Below are 12,507 nucleotides of genomic sequence, written 5' to 3' on the forward strand. Positions count from 1 at the left end.
TCTCTAAATAGTGAGCATAGATTATTACATTTTAAGTTCTTGTGGAGGACTTATATGTCCCCAGAAAAGCTATACAAAATTGACCCTAACCGTTCGCACATGTGCGGACTTTGCACATCTAGTTTGGCACTGTGCTAAAATCGAGGCTTATTGGAGATCAGTCTGCACCAAACTCACTAAAATGATAGGGATTGAGGCGTCTCCCTCCCCAGAATTTGCTTTATTGGGCTGTGTATTGGATTTTCCTAAACCAGTTCAGAAATTCACGGCAATGGCCCTTTTGCTCGCTAAGCGTGAGATAGCCCTAAATGGGGCTGTAAAGCATTACCCACAACTAAGGCATGGCTACAGAGCCTAGCATATTGTAACACCTGCTGTGTCTTGACCAAAAGATATATGGGGCCCCTTTAAAGCTTACTTGAGGGACACGACTCCCCCCCCCCTACTTCGCAACCGCGAATGGAGTTGTCCCCATGGGAGTGGGGTGAACTGTTATTATAAATGTAATTATGGATAAATGCATCAGAAGATTAGGGGGCGTGGCCAACCGGCCAACATGGCGGACGCGAGTGCCTGAGGCTCCGACCGTTACCTGCGATTAATCCTGCAAGTTCTCCTGTGAAGGGGCAGATCGAGCCTGTCGGACGCTGGTCTGGTGTGGGGAAGCGGCGGGGAACCTTGCACGGTCCAGCGGTCTGAGAACTGCGGGGCGCCGATCGGGGTGCCGCGACCTAGCGTGGCCCAGGAGGACAGGGCGTGCGTCACCGCCCGCGCGGCAGAGCCGGCCGCTGGAGACTGAGGCTGCACTGGAAGTCAGCTTGGGGACGCACTGTGCGAGCGGCCGTTCCTTCAGGTGGGCGATGCACTCCGAAGACTGCGAGCTTCCGCAGACTGGCTGCAGGGACTGCCTGGGGGCTCCCTGCCGGGTGCTGCGGTGCAACGGGAGGCCCAGCTGAGGTGGCACGACGAGGAGGGGCGGCGATCTGAGCCGTGACCTGGGGGCCTGCCACGGCCTGCGGAGCGACCGGTGGCTGAGTGCAGCGGAGCCGCGACCCAGGGGAGCGGCGTGGCCCGGAGAGACGTGCAGCCCACAGGACGTGCAGTCCGCAGCCCTGAGTGGAGGGGAATGTCGCCTCTGTCGAGACATCGAGGTGGAGCAGCGGAAGGTGCGCTGGGGCCTTGGGCCTGCGCGGCCCCACAAGCACAGTGAGTCCTGCGGCGACTGGGTGAGAGGCGGGCTGCTGGCGATTGCGGAGCCTGGGGAACAGTATCTGCTGCCATTGTGGGGAGAGCAGAGGCCCGGGTGATCTGTGGTCGCACCCGCGGTGAGACGCAGAAAGAGGAGGTCGGACAGCTGCGCCCCGGGGCCGCGCACACTGGGGGATGAGCGGCCACCTGGGGGCACAGCAGCGGAGAGGGAGCACGACTGGAGGTCTGGAGGGCCCGGAGGCTGTGATGAGGGACGCTCGCTGCTGAGTTCGCCTGCATAGAGGGCCTGAGGACTGGTGCAACCGGCGGAGGGCGCCATTTCATGGGAGACGCCATCTTGAGGGCGACGGTGGCAGCTCCTGCGAGCGGTGAGTCTACCACTGCAAGAAGCGTCGAGGGACAAACAGTAAATAAGGGGCCCTCTGCGAGACTGTGTGTTGGATACTGGGTGTGGAGGCTCAGGACGTGCTCCGGTGGCCGCAGAGTGGGATTGGTGGTATCCCATGAGGCCCAGGTGGCGTGGTGCGGGCGAACCCGGGGACTCGGCGGATCGCCGGCGGGCACCTGTCGGGTGTACCTGGTGAGGCTGGTGTGTGACTGGTTTGATCGCGCTCAGCGCTGCTGGGGGGAGACACAGGAGACCCTGCCGGTCGGTGCACCAGAGAGACAAGGGAAGTGGTGCACTGTCCTGGGGGGGGGATACAGGACACAACGATCTGGGAGCCCCTTGCTGACCCGGGGACATCGCCGCCGAACGGAACAGCTTCCCCCCTTGGAGCCTGCTGCCTACACGAGCGAGGGGGTTTCTCTTCCCCTTCCCCATCTGTCTGAGGTCGGTCGTTTGGGCCCTGGGACCTGAGAGGAGGCTCCAGCAGTCGCACAGAGAGGTGTACCACAGAGGGATAGGGGGACCTGCACCCGATTGTGCCCATGCCGCCAGTGGACGGACTGTGGATGCCGACTGCTCAGCAGTACGCGATGGGTCGGCTCCGTGACAAAACACAGCAGGGACAGTCACGCACGGGGGGCCTGGACCCCACACAGGGGCGCCCAGGGGGAGACATGGAGCCGCAATCGGCGGCCCTCTCGGCTAAAATGGACACCATGCTTGCGGCGGTGGAGAGGCTTAGCGCCACCCTGGAACAGACAAGGGAGTCCCTAGAAACAAGGATTGATAAAGTCACTTCAGATTTTACACTCCTCCATGCTGACCATCGTAAGCTGGCCGAGAGGGTTGCGGTACACGGCCAGACACTTCGGGAGCTCCAGCCCGTTGCCCAGAGTCATAGCGCAGCACTGCAAGATGTGCTGGACAGGGTCCATGCGCTCGAAGACCGGATCGATGATGCAGAAGGGCGCTCCCGACGCAATAATATACGCGTCGTGGGACTTCCGGAGGGATTGGAAGGAAGAAACCCGGAGCAATATGTGGAGCGCTGGCTGCGGGATCTTCTGCCATAGGGGGTGTTATCTCAACACTTTGTTGTGGAAAGAGCGCACAGGGTGCCGGCGCAGCAGCCCAGACCGGGGGCCCGACCCCGCCCGTTCCTATTCAAGCTCCTTAACTATCGCGACAGAGATGCGGTCCTGAGTGAAACTCGCAAATCTGGGGACCCGACAGTTGGCAGTAGTCGAGCTATGTTCTTTCCGGACTACACCGCAGCCGTGCAGTGGCGCAGGAGCAACTACTTGGCGGTGAAAAGGCAGCTTCGGGAGCTGGCGTTACCCTACTCTCTGCTGTTCCCGGCCCGTCTATGCGTGGTGGCAAAGGAAGGGACCCGTTTCTTTGACTCCCCGGCGGATGTATGGGACTGGCTGGAGGAGTCGGGGCAGTGGACGGGAACAAGATTCGCGAGTTCGGATCCCGATGGCCGCCCAGAGAGAAGGCCCAGAAAGCGTAAGCGACGGGGAGCTCAGCAGTCGGCGCGGCCGGGGCCGGTGGCGCCTAGCCCTGAGAGAATCAGAATGGAGCGGCAGGAGGTACTCGAAGCGGTGGCGACACTTGGAACACCACACAACAGTGATTGCATGGAGATTGGTGCGCACAGTGTTCCGGGAACCAGTGGTGCGTCGTCCCCGTCCACGGCGATCTCGGAAGACCTGACTTTGCCAGTGGTAACCCCACAGACTGCTGACTTGATTGTGTGATGGGATGTCATTGTACCACGCTTGGGTAGGGACCATACACGCTAGACACGACCGCTCACCTGCCCTGGAGCTGCGTTGGGTGATGCGGGGGCCCTTGGGACTCTGTGGGGGAGTGGGATTAGCGCTAGGGGCGACCGGCCGCGTGGCACCGACACCGGATGTCGCATTTGTGGGCTTCTGCCGCTACACCTCACGCTAGGCTAGCCCGGCAGTTTAATACCGGACGAGATACTGCACCCCCTTCACCCAGAGGAGACTAGGGAGGGGGAATTGTACCAACAAGTCGATAATAGCACACGAACCCCACCAGGCACTATTACTGACATACCACAACGTTAATTAGCATCTCTGAGGTTTGGACGGATGCCCCGTTGGGAATACGCCCTATTTGTTAAACTGTTCACAGTAGTTACATTGTTCGCATGGCAGCGCATTAACACGTTCCCCCTGGGCCATAACAGCCCCCCCCCCTGGTGCGGACGCTTCACCCCCAGCCCTGCTTGCTCAACCAGCTTTACGATGACGCACACTAATATTGTGACCTGGAATATACGGGGCATGCACATGCCGTCAAAGCGTTACTCCATCTTTTCCTACTTACAGAGGCACTCCGTCGGGATTGCCCTCTTGCAGGAGACGCATATGACACAGTTGGAACTGGACAGGCTTTCCAGACGCTGGAGAGGGCAAACGTACGGCACCACTTTCTCGGCGCATGCGCGGGGCACGCTGATCTGGGTACGAGCAGGCGTCCCTTTCAGTTGTGAGGAGGTGGTGGTGGACCATGAGGGCAGGTACACGCTGGTGCGGGGGAAGCTGAATGGTCAAGAGATGTTGCTAGGCTCGTTATATGCACCCAATGTGGATCAGTCGTCCTTCCTGGTGCGGCTGACGCAGCTCCTACACCCTTACGCTGGGCTCCCCTGGCTACTGGGAGGAGACTTTAATATGGTGCTGGATGTTCAGTTGGACAGATCCTTTCCTCCCCTGCGCGCCACGATGGCGGAGTCCAATGCTCGGGCACTGGGGTACTGGCTCACGCATTGGGCGCTGCAGGACCTGTGGTGCACCCTCCACCCGAGGGATAAGATGTACTCTTACTACTCGGCAGTGCACGATCTGCACGTCCGACTGGACAGGATAGTGGGCTCCCAGTCCCTGCTCCCGCTCATTGCGCGGTCAGAATATCTGGGTCGGACGCACTCCGATCATAACCCTTTGTGGTTTCAGATTAGTTGGGTGGCGGATCGGCCGCCGGAGCCCACCTGGCGGCTTCAATCGAGTGCGCTGGAGGACTCGGAGTTCCGCTCCTCCCTTGATACGGCCATATGGGCATTCTTTGATACAAACGAAGGGTCGGCGAGCAGTGCATTGGTAGAGTGGGATGCCCACAAGGTGGCCATTCGGGGGCACTACCTGGGGGCCAACTGGAACATACGCAAAGAACTCTCGGACTCCTTGGCACGCCTAGAGGACGAGCTCTTGCGGTACGAGAGGGAGGGAGAAGGAGGGGGTAGGCACTCGCACAGCCTGGAGGATCTCCGAGGAAAGCACGCGGAGCTCCTGGAGAGGCTCCGGTGCCACAATTACGCTGCACATACGGCCAGAACACACGCTAGAGCGGATAGAGCGGGCCGACTTTTGGCTTGGCTAATACGGCAGGAGGACCGGCGTGCCCCAATAGGAACAATCCGAAGGGAGGACGGAGTGCTGGTCTACACGCAACGCGAAATACATCGGGCCTTCGTTGACCACTGTAAACAACTGTACAAGGCCAAGGGGACTGGTCCTCGACATCTTCTTGGGGAGTTTCTAGCCTCCATCCAATTACTTGAGGCCTCAGAGGCGCACAATGCGGCGCTTGATGAACCTCTCTTCCTGGAGGAAATTGGGGAGGCAATCCAGTCAATGGCATCTGGGAAAACGCCGGGGCCAGACGGCCTACCCGCAGAGTACTATAAAGCATACCGCGAGTCCCTGACGCCGTTACTGCGAGAGCTCTACAATAAAGCATTGGAGGAGGGGTCGCTCCCCCCTTCCATGCGGGAGGCGTTCCTGGTCTCCCTGCCTAAGCCAGACAGAGACCGCACGGCACTGGGCTCATATCGACCCCAAGCAATGCTTAACGTGGATTACAAAATCCTCGCAAAAGTACTAGCGGAGCGGCTGGCGCCAGTGGTCCCTCACTTGGTGCACGCAGACCAGAACAGCTTTGTCCCTGCGCGGTCCACGTCGCTAAACCTTCGAAGATACTTCAGGGTGGCAACCGAGGCCGTGCACAGGTGGCCCAGAGCGGGATGCCTGATCCTAGATTTGGAGAAGGCGTTTGATTGTCTGGAGTGGGGCTACCTGTCTGCGGTGTTGCTGCAATATGGGTTGGACGGGGGATTCCTCAGGATGGTCGACCTACTCTACAGGCACCCCACAGTCCGTGTTCGACTGGGCCGCTACGTCTCGGAGGCAGTACCGGTGGGCCGTGGCACCCGGCAGGGGTGCCCCTTGTCCCCGCTCCTGTTTGCCCTGGCGATCGAGCCCCTGGCTGCGGCTATACGGGCGACCCTGGGAGATGGTATACCGCTGGGGGACGCCGTTCACCAGGTGTCGCTCTATGCTGACGACCTGTTGGTCTATGTTAAGGATGTGGGGTGCGTGCCGGAGGGGCTGCCTCAGCTGCTGCGGACGTTCGCCACTATCTCGGGACTCCGTGTGAACGCAGCTAAATCCTGTCAGTACGCTTTTAGTGCCGGGACCGAGGACCCGGTATACTGTCTGGATGGTACGCTGGTCCAATGGAAGGAAGACACCTTCCGCTACCTGGGGATGCAAATTTACCGCTGCCCGGCTGACCTATTCGATGGGAACCTGGGAAGGGCGGTCACGGCGCTTAAGTCGCAGGTGAACTTCTGGAGCACACTGCCACTGACGATTACGGGCAGGGTGGCGCTCGCCAAAATGGTCATGCTTCCCCACCTCCTGTATTACTTTGCTAACTTGCCGACGTATATTCCCCCCGCCTTTTTTGGTAGACTTAACAAGATGCTACGGGACTTTGTCTGGGGCGCTGCCAGGCACAGGCTGGCGCTCGCGAAGTTGTTTCTGCCGACAGCCAGGGGTGGTCTAGCCGCTCCTTGCTTTGAACACTACTACTTGGCCGCTCAGTTGCAATGGGTAGCCCGCTGGTTGGCTGAAAGAGGCAGGGATGATACAGCCACAGTAATGGAGCCTTACTTACTGGAGCTTATAACTAGGTCCTTTCATCCCCTTAACACAGTCACGCGTCCGCTGCCGCTCCTTCTGGCAGTGGCACATAGGTGCTTCCGGAGGGCCTTATACCTCACTCGTGCTGTTGTCCCATATGCGCCGGCAATACCATTGGAGGGCTCCCCTGGTGGTGGAGGAGTGCTCGCGGCCCCCGCACTGGTGGACTGGTGGGAAGCTGACGTGCGTACGTTGGGGGATCTGTATCGGGAGGGGGAGCTTATACCATACGAGACCCTGGTGTCGGAGGACGGGCTCCCGCCCGGTGGGTTCCTGACACACCGCTCACTGATAGCGAGATTGACTGCCAAATGGGGGGACATGACCACAGAGCCTAGCCAGCACCTAACCATGCAATACCTACACGTCATGGGGAGAGGTGGGCACCTGATCCGCTGGTTCGCGGCTTCACTAAGGGAGCAGACGGCGATCAGCTTGGACCGGCTTCGCGCCAAATGGGACTTGGACCTAGGAAGGCCGCTGGCGGACAAGGAGTGGGAGAGGATCCTTAAGGGTCCAGTGCGTATCCCCAGAAACATGCGGTTCCGGCAAATCCAGTTATTCATTGTACACAGGGCTTACCTCACACCAGAGTTGATTAACAGGTACTTTCATCGCACCGACGCAATGTCCCCTAGGTGCAGTGAACCGGGGGCGGGATTCTTACACATGCTGTGGAGCTGTCCGAGGTTGGGCGCCTATTGGAGAGTAGTCAGTGGGCTGTTACAGGGGAGTGTGGGTCGTACCTTCCCATTAGACTGGCCTGAACACATTCTGCACCACTTTAAAAGATCACGCAAAGACAAGGTAACGTCCCGATTCCTAGACCTGGGGCTAGTAGTAGCAAAACGTCTTATTACGAGGCGATGGAAGGCACATGAATCGCCGCATGCGCGGGCATGGAGCTCCTCATTTCAGGCATGGGCTAGGGCGGAGGGGACCGCTATCCGGAGGGAGGAAACTCTGGGGCTGCGGAAGGAACCCATGGCGGACCGATGGGAGCAGTTGCTGGGGGAGCTCCGACGCCTGGAAGCGGAGGGTTGCGCGGGGCACATGGAGGTGGTAGGCAGTGTCTGCGCGAGCGAGGGTGGACCGCGGGCTACTCCGCTGACGGGATAGTATGCCCCTACATCCTCTAGCCCAACGCTGAGGCGTCCGCAATCACACAGGCGGTTAAAGCTGAGGCGCACACATGTGACCCCGGGGGGTGGAAGGGTGGGGAGATAGTGGTTGAAGGGGGAGAGCCACATATGCATAAATCGTCCACGCTGCCATTGTTATGATTAGTTCTTGGGAATTGTATGTAACTCGTCTGTTTTAAGTACCTGAACTGAGCGGGCGGCATATGCTAACATGTACGGAGTATTGGTTGACGCACGGTTGCTCCTGTCACTCCTTGTGAGACTGCACCAGAACTGCTAAAGATAATGCAGTTAGCTCTGGAGTGAGTAGCGGTTGAAGTATAGTTTGAATGCATGTTACAGTACAGTAGCTATCGGCCCAAGTACGGCACGCTCACCTGCACATGCTTACGAATTCCTGTATGTAATGTATGCTGCCAAAGAGTGTTTTCTTTTAAAACAATAAAAACAGATTTAAAAAAAAAAATGGATAAATGCATCAGAATGTATAGCTGCTATAAGAAGTTTTTTACGTACGGGGTTACCATATGGGGGAAGTGGAAGGCTGGAGGGTGATGGTTAAAGTGAAGAAAGAGTATTGTATTGTTCTTTGCATGGCACTAAACTGCGTGATTCATTGTGGTATGGCAGCACATAACAAATGTGAATTGTGATATATTTGTTTTTGGAAATGGAAAAATAAAGTAAAAAAAAAAGAATTAGCAGAAGATAGGATCTTCTAAGGGGTAGAATGCAAGGAGTCCTTGCATCACAGATAAATATGCAAAAACATGCTGCTGAACTCACAGCTTTCTGAAAATCATGCTTATGATTCCCAATATTCAAAGTGGACTACTCTAGTAAGAGATGCAAAAAATGTGCAAATGGACAACACTAAATAAAATGGCTTCTGGGCCTGAGAGAACCATGAAAGTTAGCGTGCATGTTCAGGCTACTAGACACCTCAGGTTAATATAAGAACAATATTAAAACTCAGTTTTGTAGGATATAAGTGCAAATGAAGGCATTTATGTGCAAAAAAGCATTGGTATTATGGCAGCAGGTATATGCATTTCTGCTATCTCGCCCTAATGCACAGCACTCTGTACTTTCATAAAGCACATTACATTGACTCCCATGGGGCACATCAGTCAGTGATCCCCTGAGGCACATCATGAGGCGCTCCCCAGAAGCAATCATTCAGTGCATGCTCTATATGTGCATGTGTACCTTTATGTCACGGGCCTCTGTGATGTGGGCCTCAACTACACAATCCTATTGCCTCTGAAAATATTTATTACTATATTTACAGTTCCCTGCCTTACTCCCACACCCAGTACTGCGGATACTGAGGCAAGTACAGGAGTAGATTTTAGAGCGGGTGTGCTGCTAGCAACGCCCATCAGAAGACCATGCACACAACCAATGCCCCTCAGATTATTAAACCCATACTATGCTCACTGATTATGGAGGCATAGAGATTGGCCTCTTTGTCATATGGTAGAATACATTTCTCATCAGAGGGATGTGCATAAAAATAGGCAATGGTGTGACAGCACTTGCACCCTAAATCTCATCAGGCAACCCTTGCTCCCTCAAACCCTTCACAGTAATATGGCAGGGTGAAATATGTTGTGATGTTTCTGCCTGTTTGTTCTGCTTATGTATGTTCAGGAATAATGTTTAGTCTCTTCAGTGAGGGCCTGGTGGGTTGCATTCCTTTTTGCTAAAATATTGAACAATCGTTTAGATGCAAAGCCAAACTCGGCAGTCTGACACCAACAGAAATAAGCCTCAAACCCTATAGTCCCCAAGGGATGTGTGCCGGGTAATACCAACAGTCACTAATAGCTCACTTAAATAGTCAACTAGTATTTAGCCTTAACATACCCGGACACAGTCACATTTTACACTTGATAATGCACATATTAATCCAGAGGTTCACTCTGGTGTCTTTGAAGTCCCCAGACAGATCGCACAGTGGTCTGATCATGGTGCAGTTACTAAGAGTACTGCTCTTTAAAGTGCTCATTTTCAAAGCTCTGTTCCTAAAATCGCACACTCATTCAGTACACCTTTATTAACATTACCTAACATCCCTCTGAGACCTGCTTGTGACAACATCTAGAATCACTCAAAGCTTTTCGTTTGATCTCACCAACACGGGGAGATTTACTAAGAATTTACGCCGTGTTAGCGTCTCAAAAGTGATGCAAATCGGCGCAAAATCTTTTTCTTCCAAATCACTTTCCAACGCTAAACCTTTAGTGCTGGGAATAACATGAAAGTAAGGCAAAGCAGCGCGTAGCCCTGGTGTGCATTACTTAGTGCCAAGGGAACATCCCACGGGTGGAGCATGGGTGTTCCCATGCAACCACCCAAGGTTTCTGATGCTAAACTCTATTTACTAAATAAAGTAGACAGGGATTAGCTTCAGAAAACTGCGCCCTTTTGAAGTAGGTGCAAGGAAGGAGAAATGCTTTCATTCCTCCTTCCTTTTCCGACTTTGTGTGTATGCTGCACCTTACAGCACACATACAAAGAGGGAAAAGGTTCAAAGTCAGTCTATGCATAGTATTTTGTACTGGGAGGGTACCGTTCCAGTACAAAACCTATGCTACACTCACTGAGACGCTCTTGCACCATGGCACAAAGGTGTCTCTGTGGTGCACGGCAACTGATTTCAGCGCTGGCGATAGGGAAATGGGAGGAGAGTGTAATTTCTGTAAATATGGCCCTCTCCCTTTTCATACAGCACACCATTTGCGGCTGCTGCACTGCGCTGCACGATTAAATGGTAAATATGTCCCCAGAGTCTTTTAGAAATCCAGCCCTGGTAATGGCAGTTTCACTCAGGAGTCAATCCGAGTTATCCTTTAATACTACAGGGTGGCTCAGAGCTCTCTTTGTAATACTACCTGGTATTCACCAGAAAAGTATATTGAATAAATTACAGACTCACTCAGAGCTCTGATCTTCATACTACTGAGCAGGGAACGAGGTTGTGGTCTGCTGTCATATTTTGGCAGAGGGGCAAGAGCCACATAAGGAGTGTGTACCTCATGCCATCTCACACCACAACAAACTCAAATGTGAGCAAATCATTTGCCAGGCACTCCCTCACAGGGTCTCTCCCTCACCAATCAGAGCTCTTGAGAGACTACTTTGTAACCAGGATTTGTTGCTTTGAATGACACATCTTGCACACATATCAATGGCAAGTCACCAGCCCTGGGAAAAATAAATGAACTTAACCAACCCATTTCCATGCCAGAGAGTCCTTTCATCTCCTCCACACATCACAATCTGTTAAATGTAGGCGAGTTATGTTATGCCATTTTATATCACAGTATTTCTAGCCTTGAGTGCATCACAGAACGTATATTTAATGTCTGGCTTGTTTTAGAGACTTATTAGAAAATTTGCTTTCCACATCCTGCGAGCATGAAGAGACAATATCCCCCTTGGTACTTCCATTGGTCATCATATAGTTTACAATCTGGATAAATTGAACTAGCTAATCCACTTTGGACCCAATTACGATGTTGGTCGTTAGGCCTCCACCCTTATGACCGATATCGTCAATTTCAATTCTGACCAGCTGATTATGATACAGCCGGTTGGAATTGAAACCGGCCGGTCATTCCGGCTGGCTTCGGATGGGCTCTAGGAGCCCGTCTGACAGTCGGAGACCGGCCCGTAATCCAAATGGAAGGCGTTTCTGCCTTCTGGATTACGATGCATAGTTTCCGGCAGGGTTTCCATGCCTGACCGGACTTTCCGACATGGAAACCCTGTCTGAAAGCGTGTCTGGGGCCCCTAGCAGGGCCACCTTCTGTATTCGGTCTCCGCTTGGGGGCCGAGGCAGCACCTATGGCGCCCCCTTGTTGATCCCTGCACCTTGTGGCAGGCACCTTGAGGTGCCTGACTCGGGGTGCATGGATGAACACAGACCCCCATTTCTCAATGGGAGCTTGTGTGATAGCCGGTTTACAGCCGTAACACAAGCTCCCATTGAGAAATGGGAGAATGCGAGCGCACCATGGAGGTCGCATTGTTATAAGGTGGTTGGAAATGTCGACCGTAGGTTGGTCGTTTGGTACCGTTTCCACGATGGTGTCAGGCGCATGCAAGTGCGCCCGACATCGTAATAAGTCCGATGTATTTTGAGTTTTTGTATTATGTGACACTGCCTCCACCTACCTCTTTGAAACCATGATATCTTCGTGTCTCTGAAGCTCGTCATTAAACCATCATCCACCGTAACATTTGAACATGGAGTATATTAATTCTTTGATTTCATGTATCCTGTGGGTTAGCGAATATCGCAGCCATGTTTGAATTAAATGCTCTCGTAAGTGCAAGAGTAAAGCTCTAAACACAGATCTCCATGATAATGGAACTAGTAGTTTCTGACACAATTTACTATATCACATTAAATCTTTGTCGTGTGGTGGACAAACAGAGCTGAGGACTTTGGAGAGGAGGAGCCAGGTTCGATTCTTGACCTTGGCTCCATTTTCTGTAATTCTGAGCAAAGTGTGTCATTTTCCTGGGCCTATAAACATTTTTCCCATTCCTAAAAAATGTGTACTTCAATCTGGTGCTCATATAAAACACAAAAAAGCCCTTGGGCCAAGTTCCCTTTATATAAAACTGTCCAATATAAAATGAAATAATGTCCCTCAAGTGCTGCAAGAATCATACAACTGAAAGGGCCTCATGAAAGCCCGTTCTCTAGCTAGAGTTCTAGAAGGCTATTTAGCCCTAC

Source organism: Triturus cristatus, chromosome 9, assembly GCF_964204655.1.
Source record: "Triturus cristatus chromosome 9, aTriCri1.1, whole genome shotgun sequence".
Classification (NCBI taxonomy): Eukaryota; Metazoa; Chordata; class Amphibia; order Caudata; family Salamandridae; genus Triturus; species Triturus cristatus.